Source organism: Carassius carassius, chromosome 7 (genome assembly GCF_963082965.1).
Source record: "Carassius carassius chromosome 7, fCarCar2.1, whole genome shotgun sequence".
Taxonomy (NCBI): Eukaryota; Metazoa; Chordata; class Actinopteri; order Cypriniformes; family Cyprinidae; genus Carassius; species Carassius carassius.
Genome location: NC_081761.1, coordinates 24164541 through 24191588, shown reverse-complemented (window position 1 = coordinate 24191588; position 27048 = coordinate 24164541). Strand labels below are relative to the sequence as shown.

Below are 27048 nucleotides of genomic sequence, written 5' to 3'. Positions count from 1 at the left end.
AGTTATGCGGTTTCAAACTGAGCACTCGCTGTCCTGAGGAAGGAACACATTTGACTAGACCGTATCTTCTCTAAAGATGTGCTGCACATCAATTCATCTCCTCATTGGTATGTTTAAAGATCTATTTTTATTGTTGTTGTTTTTGTTGTTTAAAATTTGCGTAACTGCTAAACATTGAGCAAATAGCTAATAATAATAATGAAAAAATAACAGTGGAATTAAGATTTAAATCAGTCTTCAAATTAATTGTCTATTTTCCACTGTACATTTGTTAAGTAAGGGGTTTCCATGGGTCATTCAGCCATTTTTGTGGATGTAGTTATAATTTACAGATATAGTAATTTGTAGATTGTAATAACATGTTCCCCATGACCTGACCAGACCTTTATCTTGTACAATTCAGGTGCCTTACTTGTCTTTGCTGTTGAAAATGAGGCCACAGCCATGAACGTCACAGAAAATACCACAGCTCCAATTTCAGCGAATACACACAACACCAGCCAGTTCGAAATGGACTTTACCACTCCAAGCGTCAATGTCACCTTGCCAAACCCGACGGGAGTGAATACCACATCAGGTAGCTTTTTAATTTTGCTTGATCACGTGTCATTCAAGTGTCCACACTTTATGCAGCAAAATGTTACAATTGCTAGGAAAACTGTAAGCCAGTTTATATGACAGCTGCTTGCATCAACCAAAGTATGTTACATCTGGTGATTTTTTTTTGCTTTTTGGCCAACAGGATCGCCTACTCCACCGCCCCAAGAACATCCGCAGACCAACAATTACACCACATACGATTCTCTGAAGACCGTTTCACAATCAAGCACAAATCATTTGAGCAGAAACACAACTACTAGCAAAACAACCAGTAAGAGAAACAATACCGTGCAAGCAGAATAATCATGGATTGTGCCTTTCATAATAAAATGTACACATTTGATTTTACACAAAAGAGCAATGTGAAAATTCTGTTTTAACTTTTAACTTTAATCATAAAGACTGAGTCATTCTCACACAGGAAGGAAGTATGTACCTACAGTGACACACTCTTAAAACTGTCATCATAAGCCGAAATAAATAATTTTTACTAACCACCTATAAATCTAGAAAGAAAAAAGTAGAGCATAAATTTGCTAATCACCTAAGTATGTAATTATTTCTTATATATAAATTTTTTTTATTTTTTTATTTTTTTACAGCAACTCAAGCAGTGCGAAGTGAGTGATTTTTCCTAACCACCTATAAATCAATTTATGAAAAAAGTAAATTAGAGCATAAATTAGCTAATCACCTAAATATGTAATTATTTCTTATATATATAAAAACATTTATTTTGATTTTTTTTTACAGCAACTCAAGCAGTGCGAAGTGAGTGATTTTTCCTAACCACCTATAAATCAATTTATGAAAAAAGTAAAATAGAGCATAAATTTGCTAATCACCTAAATATGTAATTATTTCTTTGTGTAATGCATTTATGTTGTCCTTGCATATATATATATATATATATATATATATATATATATATATATATATATATATGTTTTTTTTTTTTTTACAGTAACTTCTGCAGCACCATCTAACAGTCAGGGGACAAGTGAGTGATTTTTTTCCTTATTGTCAGTGTTTATTTCAGTTTTCTTGTTTATTTTGAATTGTCAGATACTAATATAAGGTAACACTTACGTAAGTATAGGGACTAATTCACACTATTAACTAGTTGTTTATTAGCATGCCTATTATTAACATATTAGCTGTTTATTACTACTTACAAAGCCGATATTCTGCACGACCATGTTCTACATCCCTAATGTCTAAACTTAACAACTACCTTACTATTAATAAGCAGCAAATTAAGAGTTTATTGATTCATAGTTAATGTTTTGTTTATAGTGAGAATTGGACCTTAAAATAAAGTATGACCAAAGTTAATTATTCTGTTTGTTTTTACTCTCAGCAGCTTATGCAGTTATCTTTATTATTGCTCTTCTGATCCTTTTTGGGGTAATAGTTTATTGCTGCCTTACAAAGAAATCCAGGGTAAGCCATTTTTTATAAATTATTACTAATTGTGTTTTTTCTGATCTTTACAATGGATATATAAACTACATACTGATAATGTTTGTCTAATGCAGAAGTACTCTGTGGACTTACATTCCAAACACGAAGATGCTCAGATCCCTCTCAGCACAGTGGATGCAGAGGTGTTTGACACCACATCAGTCAAAGGTACCAGACATTCTTAACTTTCTACCACCACGGGCATGTCTCTGCTTACACTGACCTTGTGTTCAACACTTGTGCCCAAAGATATGCAAACGTTCGCTCCTGTCGAGTCCACCGAGCCGCTTAAGGACCCTGCCCCTGAATCTGTGAAGCCTGAGGAAGAGAAAGGTAGCCTATGTGACAAGCAGCTGCTTTCTGTCAAATACTCTACATTTACATTTAGTCATTTAGCTTTTATCCGAAGCGACTTACAAATGAGGACAATGGAAGCAATCAAAATCAACAAAAGAGCAATGATATGCGAGTGCTATAACAAGTCTCAGTTAGCTTAACGCAGTACACATAGCAAGGTTTTTATTATTATTATTATTATTATTATATAATAAATAAAAATAAAACAGATAGAACAGAAAAACAATAGAGCAAGCTAGTGTTAGAGTTAAAAGTTAGTGTTAATGTTAAATACCCTATGACAATTACTTCATCTTCAGAAATGCATTACAGTCTAAGTTAATTTTAACACAATCATATGTCTTCATAAATGTGTGAAGACATATAAAGAACTAAGGAAGAAGAAGCAATCATATGAAACGCTTGAGTCTGTGTTTGTAAGAAAGCTGCCGATTCTAAACCCAATACAAAAGTTAATATGGATAGCTATTAAAAACTGAAAAAAAAAAAAATATAATATAATTGATATAATTAAATAAAATATAAACTATCATTCAAAAGTTTGGGGTCAGTTATATTTCTAAGGGAAATAATATACCGACCCTAAACTTTGAAACTGTGCTAAAAGTTCCTAAACTACTGTATTAAACTCTACTGTACTAAAATGTAATACATTTTCGAATAGAGCAAAACTGATCCGTCTATGATCCAAAAGACTGTGATTCAAACCAGTGACTAGAACCCTGCTGCTGATCTAGTTGCAATAACAGAGAGCTCCACTGGATGGACTTCTAAGACAAGAGTATGTAGCTGCCAGTCTCTCAGTAAAGAATCCTACATTTTACAACAATGATAAAACAGTGCTAACAATATATATATATATATATATATATATATATATATATATATATATATATATATATATATATATATATATATATATATATATAAAATCAGATATCAAAATTTAGTGCTGATCTAGTTTCTACTGTAAACTCGTTTATGGAACTCAAAGATTAAAATAGTGTAATATCCAATAATCTTCAGCTTCAATACTGACAATAATAATAGGAAAAAAACACCAACAACAACTCAATACTGAGAAAATAAATTAATCTTGTGATGATATTCTTGGTATCTGCCACAAACCATTATCTGAACTGAGCCTGCATGGACATGATTCAATGTTTCAATGCCTACAGCATTTAGGAAATAGCCACTTTTGACCAGAAGCATCAGGTCTTTGTGTCTGATCCTTTCCATCTGGAAGACCCATAACAGAAATAAAGATGCCTTTGGATGTCTGGGTTTGCAGATGGTGGTTTTATTTATCTATTCATTTAAGAGACACTGCTCAGAGTTGTGAGCTCATAGCGCTTTTTATTTATTTGGGATAATATCAACAATCCCAACACTAATAAAAACAGTGAATATAAAATATTATAGTGAGTGACTGCAGTGCACTGGAAATAATCAATACATGTTTCACCCTCACAACTTTTGCAACAGGATATTACACTATTTGCCTATAGTCTAGCAGTTTGAGGAACTTCAGAAGTTCCCTTATTAACAACATTGTCATTTTTCAGCAGTGCAAGATTATTTATTCACACAATATCACAGACAGAATCAGAACTTAGAGATTAGAATATATATATATATATATATATATATTGCATGCATTTCTCAAAAGTGCTTCTGACCTTTATTAATGTCACTTTCATATTACTTAGTCACAGGATAGAAAGAATTTGTTTGAATAGTAATTTATATTAGTACATTAAAAATAGTAAAAAAAAGGAAAACAGATGAAATTAAGACTTTTGGCCTGTTGGACTGAATTCATGTTAAAGTTGTCCAGATCCTAGTATTAATAGGACAGTTCACCCAAACATGAAAATTATTTCATCATTTTTATATCCTCATGTCATCTCAAGCATGATTTCTTCGGTCACACTTTATTTTAAGGTCCAATTCTCACCATTAATAAACCATTAACTATTATTTTTGTCTCAATAAACTACCAGTTTGCTGCTTATTAATAGTTACATAGTAAGGTAGTTGTTAAGTTTAGGTATTCAGTATATTATTAGGGATATAGAATATGATCATGCAGAATATGTGCTTTATAAGTACTAATAAACAATCAATATGTTATTAATAGCAATTGGTCCCTAGGGTGTTACAATTTCTTCTGCTACAGAACACAAAAGATTATTTATTTATGTATTTTGCGCATACAGTGTACTTGTGTTTATGGACTGGGCTGTGAAGACTGTGGGGTTGTTTGCCTGCAGCAAGTGGTGCAATGGTTTAACAGCACAGAATGACTTCCTATGATCTCAGTTTCTCTTCATGCTCCCTGTAATCACACAGGATGGTTCTTTTTCCCACCAAAATCTGCTGCCTGTCATTGACAAGCTCCACAGATTCCTCTTAGGAGCTAATGGGTCTCAATGAGTTTCTTAGCTTCAGTGGCTTTACTTACTGCAACCGCCTCTAGATCTAAATCAACCACATGCTGGGAGAGAGTGAGTGACAATGAGAGAGAGAAAGAAAATGACCATGGAGGGAAAAATAAAACAGAAGTGTGCATTGCAATGACATAGTGGCTAATGGTTTTACGATGCCTCTTTATCCTGTAAGTGCTGACTTTCCCATCACAAGGCTGTTCCTACCACCTGCTCATTCGGTTTCTCCCACTATTCATTTTTAAGATTTACTACACAGAAAATAATAGGAAGCTTGAGATATCCTCAGGTTTGGGACCACTGAGGACAGGTGTTTTGTGTGCAGTTGTGTTTTTAAGAGTCGTTAGACTTGTCGAGAAAAAGTATAAATAGTGAAGTTTAAATATTTGAAGAGAGATTAATTCAGAGTAAATTTGTTTGTTGATTAACAGTAGCTATTATACTAAAGCAATAATAACTATATTATTTTTTTATATTATTTCGCGTCATATCTATAACCACGGCTTAACAGGGTTTAATGCTTTTATAAAATGGTTATTCCATTATACATAGTGAGGTTTTACAGAATAAAAGAGAGCAAATAAAGTGTAATAATATAAAATACAAACAGTATTCTTCCACCAAACAATGTAGTTCCTCAGAAACAGTTGTGGTTGAAACAAAGTGGTTGTTGAGCAACCCACAGAAGTAAACAAAGGTGTATGTTTTTACAACAGCTTCGAACATGGCTTAACCAATCAGAATCAAGGACTAGAATTATACATTTTATAAAGTGAAATTTGGTTTTCATTCAGTTTGATGAACATTTGTTTTGGTTTTGGTACGAATACATTTTCATTTAAATTTTGTTATAAACAGAAATATCTACTTTTTCATTTTTATTTGAATTGAACTTCATGCTCTTGTAGTGTGTGACTATTAGGGACGCACCGGTTGACCGGCCATAAATCGGAACCGACGGGTTTTTGCTTAAAATACGTGATCGGCAATCGGCCGGTTTTTGGTCTTTTTTCGGCCGATTTTTCCAGAAGTGTGCCAGCGTGCACATACTAAATTGTAATCATTCGCTATCATGTCATTTGTGTGGAAGTATTTCGAAATCTGGCAGCCGTTCAGCACTGGAAGTGCAAAGCTACATGTCTGAAGCACAGATAGCAGGAAGCGATCATATGGAAGTTTTTTCCTAACATAATTAAAATGAAAATGAAAATGCTTAAAAATATCAAATAAAAATCAAAGTCTCAAAACAACTGTTCAAATGATAAATCAAATTGTCAAAATATTAAATAAATCAAACTCTCAAAATGGCTGCACAAATTAAAAATCAAATGCTCAAAAAACATATTTCATTTCCTCATTCGGATTTGATTTTTAATTTTCATCATCAACCCAGTATAAACCTGTCATAATTGAATATAAAAGTCAATGCTCAAATAATGAATCAGATGCTCAAATTATAAATCAAATGCTCAAACCTACATTGCAAATGGCAAATCAAATGCTCAAACGGACATCGCAAATGGCAAATCAAATGCTCAAACGGACATCGCAAATGGCAAATCAAATGCTCAAACGGACATCGCAAATGGCAAATCAAATGCTCAAACCGACATCGCAAATGGCAAATCAAATGCTCAAACGGACATCGCAAATGGCAAATCAAATGCTCAAACTTACATCACAAATGGCAAATCAAATGCAAATTATGAATGTCAATCAAATAGCGTGGGCGGAGATTTGAGACGGAACCATTGCTTGTTCAACTTAAATATGAATGAAAGAGTTGTATATCATTAAATATTGTCAAGTTGATGATAAAAATTTAAGGCAGCGGGGTAACAAAGTTTTAAGTTGACTCAACAAATTGTTTTTTTTTACAGTGTACATTAAGGTTTTATGTTATATTTAATGTTAAATGAATGTTTATTACATTTTTAAAATTCAATGTGTGCTAATTACCATGATCGTGTTTAATGTTTGTGCAAATGACACTGCCGTAAGCTATTAACTTGTAGAAGAGCTGCTTGTGATAAGCTCTGATCATGTGACGAATCACTGCTGTGATGGTTGTCAGTGTATTATAATCGTACAAAACAAGGCCGGTAAATTAACATTATATCAGATAAGGAAATACGGTTTATTGGGCTACTGTTAGGTCTGTAAACCAATAACGTTGCTGCCGTATTTTTGATGGTAAAGTTCTGGCAACCACAGCTGCCGGCTTTTTTTACCGTAAAAATTACAGATTATTTTTTACAGTGCATAGCCTATGTGATTTACCTTAATCCATATTTTCGCATTCGACGATGTATAGTCATCTCTGAAACGCCAAACAATGTTGCGATTTCCACAGCCTTTATTCCTCTCATCAGATATGTCTCAATGGTCTCTGCTGGGATGTTTTGACTTGGTCTCCCTGGCAACGGCGTTCTTCTTACTTTTTCCACCTGCAGTTGCCTCAGTATGTCACGCAGGTTTCTCATCGCAACGTTGTTGACCTCGGTGTCTGTAAGGGCCGATATTTCCCCCATTATCTCCAGAAGATATTCCACCGTTGATTCGACAACATTTTCATCATAAATTCCCAATGATACATCTTCAGAGAGCGCACGCAAATGTAAAATTATAGTTTGAAAAACCATTTCCACCATCCGATCTTGATCTCTTCCGTCTCAAAGCTCCGCCCACGCTAGGTTGATTGACATTCATCCTTTGATGTAACATTTGCGATATAAGGTTTGAGAATTTGATTTGCCATTTGCGATGTAGGTTTGAGCATTTGATTTGCCATTTGCGATGTCCGTTTGAGCATTTGATTTGCCATTTGCGATGTCCGTTTGAGCATTTGATTTGCCATTTGCGATGTAGGTTTGAGCATTTGATTTGCCATTTGCGATGTCTGTTTGAGCATTTGATTTATCATTTGCGATGTGCGTTTGAGCATTTGATTTATAATTTGAGCATCTGATTCATGATTTGAGCATTGACTTTTATATTCAATTATGACAGGTTTATACTGGGTTGATGATGAAAATTAAAAATCAAATCCAAATGAGGAAATGAAATATGGTTTGAGCATTTGATTTTTAATTTGTGCAGCCATTTTGAGAGTTTGATTTATTATTTAATATTTTGACCATTTGATTTATCATTTGAACAGTTGTTTTGAGACTTTGATTTATTATTTGATCTTTTTAAGCATTTTCATTTTCATTTTAATTATGTTAGGAAAAAACTTCCATACGATCAGCCGTTGGTGTACTGGCATACAAAATATGAGTCCCTTTCCTGTGCTCACTGAAGCTGCGCGAGCATACTGTACCTGACATGTCCCTGCACAAGTGGAGACAGTGAAGGGATGTTCAGCTCAATTTCTCGCATTTTGGATGAGAAATTAAACGAAACGGACTAAACTGTGACAAAACTGAAATGTAGAACTTGCATACATGTTTGAAAAGCCAGAAGTAAATGTCAGTTCTGGATAGGACGAATATTTTTATTTTACCTTAAAATTACATCGACTTAATTTGATTTAAAAATCACCTGCTGTAGCACACTGAAAAAAAGTGTTTCATTCATCCAATTAAAAAAATATAGGGTAATGATTCGCATCTACATTTTTTAACTTGAGACAATAGTTATTTCTTTTTCATTAGCTCAAGCAAAGAAATATGTGAATCATTACCCTTATTTATTTTTTAATTGGATGAATGAAACACTTTGCATCTTTGTTTTATTCGCACCAACATTATTTGATTTTAACATTTTGGAATAATGTATTTATATAGCATATTTTATTTATTCTCACTGGTAAAGACCTTGTTTTTCTATTTAAAACCAAATTTAAAAACTAAAATACTGAATGCTGATTAAGAAACCTCTTACTGAATGTGTGTTGATTGTGTTGTTTGGATTGTAGAACTATGCAGTTGTTGCCTTTAATTTCACATGGTTACAGTTAATCTTTTCATTTAAGGCAAGTTCTATGTAGTTTCGACCCAATTCAAAAACAAAAGCTAAACGCTGATGTCTGTATCATCTATGTTTGATGATGCAGATGGTTATGGTTATTGTTTTCAATAGCCAAAAGCCAGTTTGGCCTATTTAATACCAAATAAACATCTTATTTATGCACACTTTCCTTCTTTCTTGATTGTTGCTTAAAGATATAAAGCCTAGACAAATATGGCGGATGCAGTAACAGCAGTAGCAGCAGTGGTAGCAGTCGCAAGGGGATGTGAACTGCTACGGCAAACAAACATCAAATACGCGACATTTCAGGCGTCTGCAGGTCTGATATTTGTCAAGTACGCTACAATACTGACTTTCTACTGGCTCCGTTTATGCTATGTGGCAGCCCGACAAAGTTGCCTCATACGGACAATAAACAAACGCACATGTAAACGCTTAAATCCTAGACATGACCAACGCACGCCAATGCAAGCTCCATCAAAGTCTGGGTTTCCCCCTACTCTATCACGCGGTTTCTTCGGCATGATTTTTGTCCTTATAATGGGCCTGCACGCTGTTGGAGTCCCTGTTTCTGTCCGCGATCGCCTACCCTACAGCTTGCCCGGCTGTCTGGGAGGTGAGGAGCCAGGATGCCTGGACCTACTGGATAAATGGTCTGCAGCGCTACCGGCTGTGATAGACGGAGTGCTCCGGGAGCCGAGTTATTGCACATCGGAGACTCATGCCTGGAGGATCCGCCCTGCTGAAGTTGGAACGGGGGTCTGTGGACGAGCCTGGAGCTGCGCTGTGCTGTGGCCTGCCTCGAGGAACGCCGGTGAGCGTACTCGGTCGCCAGCGGAGTTTTCCTTACCAACGGAACTTTCTGCACCACAAACCAGTTCCCCGGTTAACAACCCACACCGTTCTGACCACAGGTTTGTGTCCACAAACTTTGATCAAATAGTTTCTCATCAGCCACTGGTTTTCTCCACACGAACTATTATTTTTCACCGATGGGAAACTGATGTCAAACCAAATATTTCCAACGAAAAAGAAAATAAGTCTAAACACATTTTAAGTTCATCAAGACTTTTAATAACTGTTCTCTTGTTTATTGGAAATGTGGAGCTTAACCCGGGGCCCGACTTAAATATTTTAACAACTTTAGGCATATTGCACCTGTGGGGTTTGTATGCATATGCAAATTATATTAGATCTTTTACTGCCATATCACAGCCACAATGTACGAGTATACCTATAACTTGGGGCTGCTTTCCCCATTCTAGAATTTTAGCTCCAACTATTATTTCTCCACCAAATTTAACTTCTGATTCTGAAGCACTTTCTTTTAATCCTTTAGTTAAAACTGTTAAAATTCAGAGATCATCTCATCCAAGAAATAGTCCAGCTAACCCAGGTTAACTTGGTAGCACTAGAGGCTTTAAAATCTGCCACTTAAATATCCGTAGCCTTGTTCCTAAATTAGACGAATTTAAAATCTTGCTTGCACAATCAAAATCACATGTAATGGCTATCTCAGAATCATGGTTAACCCCCAATATTCCTGATTCTTTTCTCTCAATTGAAAATTATGAATTGTATCGTAAAGACCGCAATAGTAAAATCGGCGGCGGAGTGGCTTTCTATGTGAGTCGGAATTATGCACATGTAATATCAATTTCTGAAACTGAAACTGAAACACTAAAACTTATTGTACATTTTACTCCGCAACACGCAATTACCATCATTCTCACCTACAAGCCACCTAATGTGAGTGAAAGTTTTTACCTATCTCAGCTTTCTGATCTAATTAAATCTGTTACAACAAAAGAGCTTGTAATTCTAGGTGATATCAACCTTGACTGGGATGATAACTCATCAAAATCTTTGAAAGCTATTGCATTGAAACTTGGATTGTATCAACTAATCAAGGAACCAACGAGAGTTAGCAAAACCCGCAGTTCCATTCTGGATCTCATTTTTACAAATAAGCCCTCAAAATACACAATGTCGGGTGTTATAGAGGTGGCTATTTCAGATCATTCACTAATTTACGCAGTCAGACGAATTTTAAAGCCCAAAAAAACTCATGCTCTTCACTCTGCTCCTAAAATACCAACCTCAAAATTACCACAATTTAATGCCGATCTTAGTGCTACTGACTGGAATGATGAGCTGTCATTACAAGATCCTGAACAAATCCTAACACAGTTTCATTCTAAACTACAGAAAATACAGAATAAGTATACTACAACTAGCAAGGTTCGTCCAAGGGAAAATAAATTACCTTGGATGAACACTGAATTATTCCAACTCCTTAAACTGAAGGGCACTCTTCTTAAATTATATAGATTAAATCGAACACCTGAGACTAAAAATAATTTTATACAAATTAGAAATAAAAGTACTCTTGAGCTGCGTAAAGCTAAGGCGGTCTATTTTAAACAGCAAATTACTCAGTCTGCTAATAACCCTAAGACATTATGGCAGACTCTTAAGGCCATTACTGGTGAAAAAGAATCTGAAAAGAAAAATAATGCTAACACTCAAATTTCTCTATGGGGTACTCTGATCTCTGACTCAGAAAAAATTGCATGTGCTTTTAATGATTATTTTGTATCATCAGTTAGAGAATTAGCTATGGATTTTGCTACTCCCTCTTTGCCTTCACCAATTCTTTACTCAACATCTGACCAGTTCTCTTTTTCTGAGATAACACAGAATGAGGTGATACAAGTACTACATATGTTAAAAAATTCCCATGCCCATGATATACATGGTTTAAACACCATATTTTTAAAGACTCATGCTAATAGCCTGATACCTCTGTTTTTACATTTAACCAATCTTTGTATCAGGCTTTCCATTTTTCCTACTGAGTGGAAAGCAGCACAAGTTATTCCAATTTTTAAATCTGATGATCGCACTCTTGTCTCAAACTACAGACCAATTGCAATACTACCAGCAATGTCTAAATTGCTGGAAAAAGTCCTGCATATAAATTACCTTTTTAAATTCCTGCATAACCAGCTAAGTGCATACCTTGAATCCAATAATTTGCTCAGTGACTGTCAACGCGGTTTTCGTGCTAAGAGATCAACTATGTCAGCACTACTTCTGTTCACTGAACAATTACGGGACTCTCTTAATAAAGGTCACATCATGGGAGCTATTTTTATTGACTTTCGCAAAGCATTTGAAACAGTGAACCATCAGATATTGCTGAACAAACTCCACTAGTTTGAACTGTCTCCATCAGTGATTGAAATGCTTTCCTCATATCTGACAAACAAATCACAGACAGTCAATTTTAACCATGTCCTATCGCAGCCATTAGGCTGTAATATGGGCGTGCCTCAAGGCAGCATTCTTGGACCCCTACTTTTTCTTTTATATATCAATGATTTCTCATGAGTCTGCAGACATTCAAAATGCTTATTGTATGCGGATGATACTGTTATTTTTCTTTCTGATTCAAATCCTACTGTCATAAACTCCAAATTATCATCTGACCTTCATCTCTTACATGACTGGTTGAAAAAGAACCATCTGACCATTAATGTAAAAAAAACTGAATGCATGTATTTTCACTCACCCAGAAAATGTTTTTCTTTTAATGATTGTTTCAAATTTGCAAACCAAAATCTTGTTATCACAACGACTTACAACTATCTTGGTGTTCTACTGGACTCGCATCTCACATACCAAGAGCATATTTCCGAATTAACAAAAAAGTTGAATCAGAAACTCTATGTTTATAATAAGATAAGGTCGTATCTCTCTTCCTCAATCTCTGAAACTTACCTACATGCCATTGTGTTCTCAACAATGTCTTATTGTTTGCCAATATGGTCTCTCACTACAAAAGAAATCACCGAACCGATTATACTACAGCACGACTATACTACAGAGCACTCAAGATTCATAGTAACCTCCCAAGGTGGTCTCATCATTGCAATGCCCTAACACATACAAAAGCTTTGACTTTCCAGAACTATGTAAACTGTCATGCCATTACATTTTACTCTCAGATTCTAAACAGCACTTCACCAGCACTCACAGAGCTAATTCCGACACACAAGATGAGACCACAACGTCTCACTAGGTCAGTCTCTCAGGAACTTATCCCAGTTCCGTCTTACAAAAATCATTTTGGTAAGAGATCCTTTTTCTATACTTACACCAAAATTTGAAATGACATTCCCTATCACATTCGAACATTATCTTCTATCATACTTTTAAAAAAAAACATATAAACTATTTCTCCGGGATAGTCATACTTGCACACACTAATTTGTTTATAGATTTGTCTTCATGTATTTTATTGTTATATTGGTCGGTACTCTGTTCAGTCTATGTCTAAGTCTTGTAAAAATGTACTGAGCTTGTTCGTTGTTTTATGTTGCTGCAGAACAGGAACCTGCTGTAAACCAGTTGCTTAAACTGAGCCAGGCCCGTTTGATGGTGACTTAACTGTTACTTTTAACCTTTCCTGTATAATAGATGAAATGATAAAAAAAAAAAATCAGAAAAAAAATCGGTATCGGATTCGGCCAGTTTGCTTGTAAAAAAATCGGTATCAGAATCGGCCATGAAAAATCATGATCATGCATCCCTAGTGACTATATTTTTTACATTTATTTATACTACAGGGCCATTTAATGCTTGAATCTGATTGGCTGACAAATGTTCTGAGGTGTGCAATTATTTTCTGGGAAATGCATGGGGAACGTAGTTCAAGGCAGCTCTCTTGACCGCATTACAGTTCCATATCACTTCGCATAGTAAAACTATAATAACGGTCACGCAGTTTGCACAAAAAGTTGTTGTCAGTGATGCCCTGATGATTTTATCAGTTAGACTATATATAGTGTAGCAACTTAAAGGCTACACATGACATTTCTCACTAGCGAGGTAATTAGAGCACTGTTTAGAGATGCAGCAGCAGAAGAGTGAATAGAGATGCACAGAGGTACGTTAACCTAATTCACACAAGCTCTCTCTCTCTCTCACTGTGTGTGTGTGTGTGTCTCTGTCGCTCTCGCTCTCTTTCTAATAACTTCATTAATAACTGCATTAGAATGCTATCAACTACTCAAGCCACCATTACCAGCTTTAAAATTATGTTTTGGAACTAGCAAAAGAGGCATTGAATGAGATGCAGAAGAAATAATCCTACTCACAATAAGTACAAAAACCGGCAGATCCCTTTAAATATATCATCTGATCGATGTCTTGAGGTGTGGTAACCATAGTATAAGTGGAATAATTGACTCTGGGCCATTAGATTATTAGAAAAATAATGCACACCAGAGGTTTTGTATATTTTGTAAGCTTGTAAGTATTTTATATAATGTAAAAATAAGGGTCTATGATTTTTACTATGTTACACTTCTTTGTGTGATCCATTATAATACAAACAAATTCTTAAACATATTGCCTACAGAATCAACCGATGTTAAACAAGAAAACCAACAGAAATTATCCAGCTCCCAGGCCACAGAGAACCCAAAGGATAAAATGGAGGGGCTGACCGTAGTGGATCTTACTGATGGAGAGCCGACGATCTCCACCAAAACCTCAATGGAATCCCTAGATGATGTTCTCAATGAAAACAACAGCAACAATACAAGAGTTGAAGGTTAGTGAGACCGAGACTCTGAGAGAATATATATTTTTTTATTTAATGTTTTAGTTAGACTTTAATACTATCTCTCACTATTAACCATTTCTTCTTTTTGTTTCAGTCAAGGTCAATGGGCATGATTTCACTGAAATCTCTATTGATGCTTAACTTCTAAAATTAATCAGGTTCTTCCCAGCATTTTACAATGGTAAGTGTTTTCCAGCAATCCATGCAGATACATTCTGTACATACAGTGCTGTGCTCCATTAGAGATGTACTCAATCAAAGGGGGAGAAAACAGTATACGTTTATGCGCATTGTAACTAAAAGCTGCAATAGGGCATAAATCACACATTCATATTATGATTCACATTGGTCACTCCAAGCAAATTTCACTTTTTACTCATACAGATATGTGGTAGAGGGCATTCCATCTCTCATCACATCATAACCACAGATGCCGCTTCAGGTCTCATGTCATCAGACACTTGAGAGATATAAAACAGCTTTAATTCTCTGTCAGGGTGTTTTCTGCACACCTGTGCCCCAGCAGGTTAAGGCTTTATTTCTGTTTGCAGCTCCCAGTGAAATTTGTTCCTCTGTTAACAGCTGATGAGAGACCTTCATCAGCATTTCAGTACATGATGCCCCACGGTATGGACAATGGAATGCTCCATTCAGGGCTCGACATTAACTTTTGTCAGCTTGTCCGGGACAAGTGAATGTTTTGGATGGGCAAGTGAAGGAGAAATTTATCAAATTTGAGATATTTTGGGACATTCAAGTCATCCTTTATCATATGTATGAGTATCTCGTGTCAATTTAGTTGTTTTTCTGAGGAAATAATGGGTCGTCTCAACCGTAAATTCAAAAAGCAATGGAGAAAACCAAGGCAGAAAACCGTATATTACCAGTTACCACTCTTTCACTTTGTTTGGAATGCTCAAATTGAGTTACGGCATTCTGACTTTTTTTAGCCATGCGTCAATATGAAGTTACAGTGCCAGTTTGGAGTTATACAGTGTTCTGCCTTTTTTTACTGTCCATTAAAGTCTGCCGCATTTTAATTATGATGTAGACAAATGAATTAGATAGATCACCATCTACCAAATAGCTCCATATAACAAAGCACTTTATACCTTGCCAGCAATACGTAATCGTGAATAACCTTTAAAGATTTTTTTCTCTTTTTGTAATGCAGATTGTTCATCAGGCTGTCACTTCTAGTTGGATGCGTTTGGACTAGCATGATCAATCATAACATCAGTAGCCTAAGAGTTCGCAATTAAATCCATATCCTACCATTTCTTGTAACCTGATAAAATAAATCCATGGTAATGAACATCTTTGGAGATGTTTAATCCATAAGCATTCTGAGCATTACCTATTTCCATTTAGTGGCATTCACGTCAATCCACAAGTCGTTCATTTAGGTTAGGTTATTTCATACAAATCAATGTATAAAAGCAATTATGCTATGTCTGGCATTATTTGACGTTACTGAGCATAGCAAATAAAATTGGTATCCAAGGTATCCACTCATGTTCAACTTTTAGTCTGCTTGTTGCGATTTTTTTTTAATAAATACATAAAAAAACTTAATACAGTCACATTACTATTTGCAATATCCTATATTAGACAGCCCATGATCACTAGATTTTATACAGGTGTTACTATAATGATTTTGTAAATGGTGATCAGCAACCAAACATTGATAATGTGGAAGTTTCTGTCTTTTGCCTTTGTGTGACTTCTCACGTTTTGCAGACAATGCAAAGGAAGGGTACATTAACTTCAAAATAGGCGTAAAAACAAGTTTGAGCTCACAATTCTTTATGTAGATAATTTTCATTACTAAAACATATAATTGTTAAATTTCCAGTGTCCTACCTATAATTAATTTGGCTGGACGAGTAAAAAACTTTAAAGTCATTTTTCTCAGTTTCACACTAGAGCGAGTTAAGGACATTTGCCTTTGTAGGGTAGAATAATAACTGCCTTAATTTGTAATATAGTCTTTGTTATAGGGGTGTGTGATATATTTCCTTTGTGATAATATTGGAATTGTTGTTTTAACGATGTGCGATTTGACATTATCAAGTATGTTGCAAAAATCAAACAAAACACACCTACATGCATAAATGTGTGCATGCATAAATTAGGCCTACTTAAAGTAGTCTAGTAGGTTAGACTAGTGCACATGTACCTTCTTTCACCGCATGATTCAGTATTAAAATGCATGAATAATGTTTAGAAAATTCAAAGTATGGAGGCAGAAAATGTATATATTTAGATCATTTCATATAGTTTAACAATATCACACGAAGATAGAGCGCCATTTTTTGCTCCAAAAATTGGCATGACAAATGTGATTTTATACAACAGTTCAATAAAAAAGAAGTTAATATCAAGAGACTTACGTTTAAGACACCATATTGCCTGTTTTTGTTCTATTTCGCCAACAGAAATAATTCCAAACACAGCCACAGCACTGTTTTGGGTCTCTGAGCAACATGGCAGTGTTTCGTTCTTGAATGAATCAACCATTTAAATGATTCGGTTCAATTGCAATGACTTGCTTATTAACTTTAACTTGATGCCACCTACTGGCAGTTTTAATATCATTGACATTTAATTGATTAACATTTAAAGTATATATATTTTTATATAATTTCAAATATCAGTATTCAATGTTTTATGTATCAAAACATTATTTATTCATTTGTAACTGCAGGTTAAAGCATTCGATGTCCCTCAGAGCTGCATTAAACAGTGGATAAATATATCTATTCCACTTTAGATGCAGCTTCTGCGTTTTCTCTGCATTGCTAAGATGAATTTTATTGATAATGATTTCATCTTATTATTTTGCTTATTATTATATATATATATATATATATATATATATATATATATATATATATATATATATATATATATATATATATATATATATATATATATATAATAGTAAGGATGTTGTTAAGTTTAGGTACTGGGTAAGATTAGGAATGTAGAATATGGTCATGCAGAATATGTGCTTCATGAGTACTAGTAAACAGCCAATATGTTACTAATAGGCATGCTAATAAAAAAATAGTTAATAGTGAGAATTGCTCCCTACACTAAAGTGTTACCAAAATACTTATACAGACTAATACTATACACAGACAAACTACAATTAGCTGAAACTAAGGAAAAGTCCACCCATTCTAAAAAAACATAGACAGTTAAGGAATCAAAGGGAGGAAACAGAGAGAAAACCTCTCATTCATGCCAGCTGGTTTGGAACTGAAGGACAGGTTGGAGACATGAACTTGAAAGAGGTCATGTTCTCCCACCCCCATAGATAACAACTAATGACCATGACTGCTCATAAAGCAGTATAATTAGCTAGAGCCCAAGGGACTATTATATAGGGTATTATTTTCCAATAAGGGTATGCTTTCATGTGCTCTCCGGTCATTGTCAGGGGCTCTGTTTCCAGGTTTTGGGAGTTGATGGGGCTCTCATAAATGCTTCAGTTGCACCTATACACATTCACTTTAAAGTGTTTAGTCTACTCAACAGAGAGAAACAAAAACTAGGCAGTAGTGTTCTATCAGACGAACAGCAGTTGGTCTCTATACATGGATTTCTAAGTTCATTGACAGGACACATAATCTACAGAAGTTTCGTAATGGCATCTACATTGTTGGCCAATGGTTTTCTGTCTGCTCTAACAGCACTGATGCAATTCTTTTAGTTTTAATTACTAAATATTGAAATGACAAATGGTTAGTATCTGTGACATTAATTAATTCCATATTAAAACAACAAAGAGAAAGATCTGAAACTCGGGAACCTTGAATATTTAAAGGTTTTTTTTTTTTTTTTTTAGGAGTGGCCTGCCCAATACCATCTAATGACAAAGCAGCCAAGTCAATGTTAGATTTACAATAAGAATCTGACACTCGCCCAGGCCTGAACATTATTACACACTGTGCTTTGGTGTGAAACTAATGTGTGTTTGCACATGAACACATGCAGTTATTGACTACTAGCGTTTTGATGTGGTTATTGTCTCACCTGGCCAGGTGTAACTTCGGATGTGTGGGAAAGAGAGAATCTCAGTTCCAGGTGGTGCCTTCTGGTTTAAGTTGAAACCTGCAAACTTCAGTGTAAGTCTTTCCTATAAGCTGTGTGTAACTTTACTTAGCAATTGCAACATAAACATTTCCCCATATCAGAAAGAATCGATGAGGTAATTGTGGTAGGTGGAAGAAGCATACTACAATAGGTCACTGGTAAGTTTTGTTCTCTTTGATGGTAATCAAATGTTAGTTATTTGTTATGTTTCCATGGTTCCATTGATATATTGTGGTTTTATTTATAAGATTAACCACACGTTGACTAAGTGGGATGTTAGTGATTGTATGAACACAAACACTGATGATGACTGTATTTGGTGGCAAGAGAAAAAGCCATATTTGGGCAGTTTTGTGAATGTGGTAAACAGTGTCAAGTCAAGTCAAGTCACCTTTATTTATATAGCGCTTTAAACAAAATACATTGCGTCAAAGCAACTGAACAGCATTCATTAGGAAAACAGTGTGTCAATAATGCAAAATGACAGTTAAAGGCAGTTCATCATTGAATTCAGTGATGTCATCTCTGTTCAGTTAAATAGTGTCTGTGCATTTATTTGCAATCAAGTCAACGATATCGCTGTAGATGAAGTGACCCCAACTAAGCAAGCCAGAGGCGACAGCGGCAAGGAACCGAAACTCCATCGGTGACAGAATGGAGAAAAAAACCTTGGGAGAAACCAGGCTCAGTTGGGGGGCCAGTTCTCCTCTGACCAGACGAAACCAGGAGTTCAATTCCAGGCTGCAGCAAAGTCAGATTGTGCAGAAGAATCATCCGTTTCCTGTGGTCTTGTCCTGGTGGTCCTCTGAGACAAGGTCTTTACAGGGGATCTGTATCTGGGGCTCTAGATGTCCTGGTCTCCGCTGTCTTTCAGGGATGTAGAGGTCCTTTCTAGGTGCTGATCCAGCATCTGGTCTGGATACGTACTGGATCCGGGTGACTGCAGTGACCCTCTGATCTGGATACAGACTGGATCTGGTGGCCACGGTGACCTCGGAACAAGAGAGAAACAGACAAATATTAGCGTAGATGCCATTCTTCTAATGATGTAGCAAGTACATAGGGTGTTATGTGAAGTGTTCCCGGTTCCGGTTTAACGCAGCCTAAAAATCCTTTAACGGATTTGGATATTAAAAGCATATTAGTATGTTATGTGTAAGCCAGGTTAAAGAGATGGGTCTTTAATCTAGATTTAAACTGCAAGAGTGTGTCTGCCTCCCGATCAATGTTAGGTAGGTTATTCCAGAGTTTAGGCGCCAAATAGGAAAATGATCTGCTGCCCGCAGTTGATTTTGATATTCTAGGTATTATCAAATTGCCTGAGTTTTGAGAACGTAGCGGACGTAGAGGATTACAATGTAAAAGGAGCTCATTCAAATATTGAGGTGCTAAACCATTCAGGGCTTTATAAGTAATAAGCAATATTTTAAAATCTATAAGATGTTTGATAGGGAGCCAGTGCAGTGTTGACAGGACCAGGCTAATATGGTCATACTTCCTGGTTCTAGTAAGAACTCTTGCTGCTGCATTTTGGACTAGCTGTAGTTTGTTTACTAAGCGTGCAGAACAACCACCCAATAAAGCATTACAATAATCTAACCTTGAGGTCATAAGTGTTCTCAAAGCCTTCATTTTCACACTTCAAACAGTTTATAAGGAATAGTTCACCCTATTTACTCAACCAATTTTTTTTGTTTGTTTTATGCAGAAGACAAAAGAAGATATTTGAAGAATGCTTTTATCCATACAATAAAAGTCTTTTGATAAAAGATCAAACTCCAAAATGGACATACAAAGCTGTGTAAAAGTAATCCAAACAATTCCACTGGTGTAATCAAAGTCTCCTTCATCATCTTCTTCTTCAGTTTTAGAACTAATATTATTCTTTGTTTGATGAATAGAGTGAAATGCAAATAGCTATTCACTGTCAAATCAAAATAGTGACCCGTCAGCAATATCATACCTCATTGGTTCTTGTGCCATGAAGTCAAGTCACATGGCACACAAGAACCAATGAGGATTGACTACTTTTAAAATATATATTTTTTGTGTGTTCTTCAGGAGAAATTAACCTTACGTGTGGGTGAGTAAAAGATAACAGACTTTTTGGATGACCTATTATATTAAATGTGTGCAAAACCTGTTTCTGTAGAAACTGCTGCATTTTGCTATAAAAGACACTCAATGACATGTGTTGTAAACATTAAAGTGCTGAACATTCAAGGCCAATAAGCAATAAGACTTAGAGAATTTGGGTTTAGGTTGTTGGGAGTGTGTGTTCATATATTTAGCTACTTTATCCCCTCTCATATTTCTAAAGCGTCTCCGATTCACTCTCAGTGAGAAGTCATGAAAGGATTATTATTTTTATTTTTTTGTTGGGACCACACCCATGTACTGTAGGTCTATCCCACCACAGTGACCCTGCGAGCCTGCGTTTGATTCACGTGGGGAACATCCATCAATGTCCCTATAGATCTCCCTGCAAATCCTCACACCTTCCTTGATTGCGGCTATTTTTACAGAACGGGATAAAAGATATTTAATAGGCCTCTGAGTCGAGCCAATGACTATTCTTCAACAGTTGTGAGGCAGAAAACTTCAAGCTCGTTCTCACCCACCTGTTCAAAGACCATGCAACATTTCTTTTTCTTTTTTTTAAACCAGTTACATTTACATTGTTTTTCTCCTTTTATTTACTGCTGTTCGCAAACCTGAGAAAAATGCAAGAAAAAATAAGAAAGCATGATTTCCCTTACTGCGTTGTTGTCATACAGTAGCTGTCAGACTCAAAGTTCATCTATATTTTGTCCTTCTCCAGCTGTCCTTTCGCTTAGGCTTTTTTTATCCATCCTGTGCTACTCTTTTACTTTTAATGATGGCCGCTTTCAGCAAGGATACATTTCTCGGGTGACTTTACAAGCAGTGAAGTCATTTAAGTGGGGTGATAATTAGTTCATGGCAAACATTCTTTATATTTCAAACTTCCTGTGAGTTTCTTGGAACTTCTGTGTGTAACTTTACACGTTTTTTTTTTTTTCATTCTTGGATTTAATTTAATTTTAGTAGTTTATGTTGTTACTACTAGTTTTGTGAAAAAAGCCTGAAACTAACAGGTGAACAATTTATACTCCTATTTGTTTGTTGGTTTTTCTAATGTATATTTACAAAGAAAAAAGTAAATTTCCTTTCTGGAAGTCTTGACTGCCTCGTTGTGTGTTCACACTAGTGAAAACATTGTTTTGGTTTACAAGGTAGGAAGGATATCTTTTCTTACATGAACATGGCTGAAATTCTTTAACACACTGGATGCAATAAAAAAACACCACCCAGCTGTTCTGAACAACCGACACAAGTTAGACCACCACTGAAGTATAGTATGGTTTTGTTTGACCAGACAAACAGAAGTGCCCAGAAGGGAATATTTCATGGCATCTAAGTTCCATTTGTGGACTCTTAATATTCCCAAAGTAAAATGATCAGTGTGATTGTTGGTCCATGTATTCTTAACTGCCATCATTAAGACAATTAGCACACATCTTGTTATCTATAAGTTGCATTCGAGAATCAACTTCCGAGAAATTAAATGAACACATTTGCCTGCATCCCAGTATGCTGATAACTACAAAAAACAGCTTATTGAAATAACCTATTTGACATTAAACAATAACTCCACAATGCAAGAAACCTGTTTCTCCTCTCATGTATGAATAAGCACCAACTCTCCTTCTGCTGTGATGAAAATGCATTTTTGTAATTTCAGAGTTTACATAATTTGACTCTTCAGATAAGCTGCAGCCTTAAGCTGTACATCTATGTATACATACAATAAGTACATATATATATAATTGCTTTTTTATACTACTGAAATTCATACAGACATAATAAGTGTGCATGCATTTAATATAGATGCCTGATCACACAAGTTTTCTTCATTTGCTTGAGATGTGGTTGTTTGGTGGGAACTTAATGAAAGGACAAAGGTCAAGCAATTCTAATTAGAGAGCAGACTGTCAGTGAGCTCATGGTCATTTTTCAGACACAACATTCCAGTAGTTTCACTGAAGTTTATACAGACTGCAGTGTTCCATAATTCAAAACACTACAATGAAAAAAAAGTGATAGGGCTGCAAAATTAATTGAAATAAAATTGAAATCATGATATGGCTTAGTGAGATTACCAACCTGCAAAGGCTGTGATTTACATAAATAAATAAATATTTGCACTGCAAGAAATGAGTATTATAATTAGTTAAATAGATATTATTATTTTTTTTTTCATAAATGCGTAAAAACAGGTTCAAAGTAGACATAAAAAGTTGTGTAATCCAAAAAATTCCATCAGTTTAATTAGTCTTCTTCATCTTCAGTTTTATAACCAATATTATTCTTTGTTTGATGAATAGAGTGAAATATTTTATATTTCAGTAAAATTTCTTATTTGTTAATATTTGAAAATAAAAATCATTTAAAAAAATGAAAATTCCAATTCACTTTAATTATATGACTGACAGACTTCAATAGTTTGTGTTAAAAATCTTTGTTTGGATGCCTTGAGGGTAAGCAGATCAACATAACATTTGCATCTTTGGGTGAACTATTCCTTTAATTAAAGTAATAGTTCACCCCAAAAATGAAAACTCTCTCAATTCACCTTTTTCCTGAATGTGGAAGTCTCATGCGACTCATGACAGAAAGATTCCTTACATTTCCGATTTCTGGTGTCTCTAGCCAAATAAATGAAAAACTTAAGCCTTCACACATTTTTATACTTAGCTGTATATATAAAAATAAGAAAATAAGTTAAATAAACTTAGCTGATCTTTATACCCCATTTTAACATGGATTTCTATGGAGACCAGAACATGAGAGCATCCAACCAGAAGGTGGATAGTTTGAATCTAAAGATAATTTACTTTTGAACATACAGTATATTAGTTTGTGATTATATACAATAAAAAAAGCTTATAAACAACTATTTCATTATAGTCTGTGACATCTTGTCCCCTTTTTATTATTATTAATAAACACAGCTGACCTTCCACACACACACAGTTTCATGCACATGTTTGACTGATGGGTCTCTGTAAATTCACAGGAAGGGCATCCGATAGCACATTCTCTCTCTTCCAGCTTTCTATTCTAGTGTCCCAGAGCAGCGGCTTCACAGGCCTGGCTGTGATCAGGCCGCTGCTGAAAGATAGATACCTTCACCTGCCCGTATCTGCCCTGGGCATCACAGCCACATTCCTTAGAGTGGGATTGACAGGACACCCCTCCACCAACACAGACTCTTTTAACTGCTAGTAAATGAAAGACTTCACAAGGCAGCTTTGGCATGATTGCTGGAAGTACAATCTTACGTCATGTTAACTTTTTAACATGTATTTGAATATCCTGTGATTCTGTCATTTGAAGAAGCATCTGTAGTTATTTATTCTCAGCTGAATCCGCTGTCGAGAATAGTCTGTAAGCCATTCCTGACTCAAAGTAAAAATTAAAAAGGTAATTGTGAAATTAAAGTTAAAGTTGTGGTTACAATTAGCAATAACAAGAAATAAAGTGGCAATTACGCAAGACAAAGTTGCAATTGTAAAATCTAAAATCACACTGATGTAGAAAATCACAATTCTAAAAATTGAGTCTCAATTCGCGATTATTCATGTTTCAAGATTTATTTTTAACTGGAGAAAGGGCTTTTAACTGATGCTCACTATTGGTTGATTTGTTAGCCTGTCATTAGAGATTTTTGCAGATAAAACTGAGTAACGAATCTCTAAGCAGTAGGTTTTGTGTAAGAGGTAACACTACTTTCACAAACTCATCCCTTCAGGATGTGTCCCTCTTGGATTATGGGATACACAAATCACACTTTTCACACCTGGAACCAGACATGAGGTTGTAAGAAAGACACTTGAAGTGTAACCTCAGCCTCAGGTCTGGACTCCACTGGAAGCAGATATGAGAACTAAATGATTTACTTTTATTGCAAAAGTGGACCCCAAAGATAAAAATCCATGAAAATGTGGCTTCTGTGACCTTAAAACTGAATACAAATTATATGTGTGTATCTCAATTAAGAAACTGCATCAACTGCTTTACACTCTTATCTCTTACATTTAGTTTAGTTAGGCATCTTAAGCTTAAATCTCGGATGAGAAAGGACAAAAAGGTATTGAGAAGGAAATTTAAATTGGCTCTACAAACCTGCCCTAACAACTCTGATATAATTAGAGGTTCCACTTCAGTTTAACAGATTGGAGCTCTTAGATTCGTCCTCTGGTTCTGTCTTGATAAATCCTTAAAGGAATGTCCAGTCTTTCGGCTACCTGCTTTCCTCTCTCTATTTAAGGGGGGTTTGGGAGATTGTTATCTCAGGCTCAGTTTACTATGCACCCCAGCTCAGCCTAACGAGTCTATTATGATGTGTACGGTCCACTCGTGCCTTTGTGTAAGCCTGCAAAGAAAGTATTTGGGTTAAATTGGATAACAGGCAGCTTTCCTGTTGATAATTGAGTGGCCATTTGTAAATTTTAATACAGATGTAATTTCGCGCCATTGTGTGAACAAGCCTACAGGTTTAACAAAACATGAAGCTTATCAGTGTTCAATGAATGTGAGCATGTCCATGAATATCTCACACATTTGTTGTGAAAAATACAAATTCTCTGCCTTTATATCAGTACAGTATATGCTTTATATGCATTTACTGTATTTCAGCATGTCATGCTTTTTCATTAATGACATCAATACATTTGAAGTGCTCTTCTTTTGTCAAACAGATGTTTTAGCTTGAGGTAAGTGGTCATGTCAAAGGTCATGTAGGAGGTTATTAGCTGGAGCCTATTTTCTTTTTTCAGTAAGATAATAGTCCCAGAATTGTATTCTGATGTACTGAATAACTGAAAAAAGTACTATAATTAAAAACCATATCAACTCTCTATTTTACAGCTCTCTGAACCTGACTGATGGATTGTACTGGAACTGAAAGTAACATCTGAACTAAATTGTAAATGATGTGAGTCATTGTTAGAACGAAAGTGCTTTATAACGGTGGTCGCCGCCCTAACTTAAATAACTATTTTAAAGAAAAAAACCTTCGGGCGCCAGACAGAAAAGCAGAAAAGCGATATATAAATGTAATGAATTATTATTATTATTATTATTAGAACAGTGTTGTTTGAGTATACATACAACACTAAGAAAAGTCTGTAAAAACAGGGCTCAGTGTATTGTGCTAATGTAAAGGAATTTTCTGTATACATTTTCAAAATCAATTACTCATGTTTTAAAATACATTTTGTTGTTTTATGTTTAATGGAAATATACATAAACATAATGGAATACAACTTAATGGAGTTTCTGTTTTTCTGCAGATTTTTGTTCCTACATGGTATTGCAATTAGCATAATAGTATCTTTTGTTAGATTTTAATATTGTAACTTGTTAATTATAATTTTGTTGATAATTTTGTAAATGTTGCAGCTTTTTATTGTTGTTGGCTGTATGTAAATGAAAAATGTGTACTTTTTCTATGTTATTGCACCCAGATATCACAATGTATTTTCCAAGCAAAAGGATGCTTGGAAAATAACCGAATAATGCAAAACATGTCATTATTAACAGTTCCAGGCTTTTTAATAAAACTACAGATTGGTTACCACCCCCCACACCAATTGAGAGTATATACATCAATATATTAAATTGTTGAGTGTGGACTTTTATGACAAAATGTGCATTTTAACATTTGTACATTTTAATTAAAATATCTGGATGTAAAGGAAATTATGTAAGTAAAGGAAATCTTATCAGTGTTATAGAGCTCACAGTTCCTCCATTGTATGTACAGTATATGTATGTTTTAATGCCTATAGCTGTTAAATGTTAAACATATGCATTCGCATAATGCATCATTTCTTTCGTTCTCTATGTAATGCTTTCATTGTTGTAAACTTCCATTTGACTTTATGTTTCGGGTTAATCCTAGTTTTATTAATTTGTATTGAGGTTTGTTTTCTTAAACTGCTGTAAACAACACAGTCTAAAGAAATATACAGTATAAGCCTACTGTTGTTTACCTAAGTTGTTTCTGCCTTCTAATAATTAATACAATAAAAATTGATCTTGATCATGCATGTCATTTAATATTATTTGTAGTTTACTTAAATCTTTTTCTTGAAAACAAGAAATGTTGTGGTTTTTAAATAAAAATTGACTTTAAGTTAAAGACTTTATCTTCTATAGCAAATTGTAGTTTATGATGTTAATTCGTGTTCTGGCTGCCCATTTTACTTATTACTGCAGCTACAGTTCAACATTAACCACAAAAGCAATTTGTCAGGTGGATGTTCGATCTTTAATAAAGCAAGTTTACTGTATGAGAACTGTATTAGAAACTGCTTTCAGTAACCAAGCAGATGCAAGCATAGATGGTTCATTAACAAGACTGCAATAAAAGTTTTATTTCTGGTT

The 27048-nt window shown here is 35.0% G+C and overlaps 1 long non-coding RNA gene across 1 annotated transcript; it reads left to right on the top strand.

Annotated features, from left to right (window-relative positions):
- Positions 1 to 1930: 1930 nt before the first annotated feature.
- Positions 1931 to 27048, top strand: LOC132143756 (uncharacterized). The gene is made up of 7 exons (XR_009434277.1): positions 1931 to 2043; positions 2139 to 2232; positions 2314 to 2397; positions 14269 to 14463; positions 14570 to 14656; positions 25528 to 25632; positions 25696 to 27048. It is a non-coding gene; the product is annotated as an uncharacterized LOC132143756 (long non-coding RNA).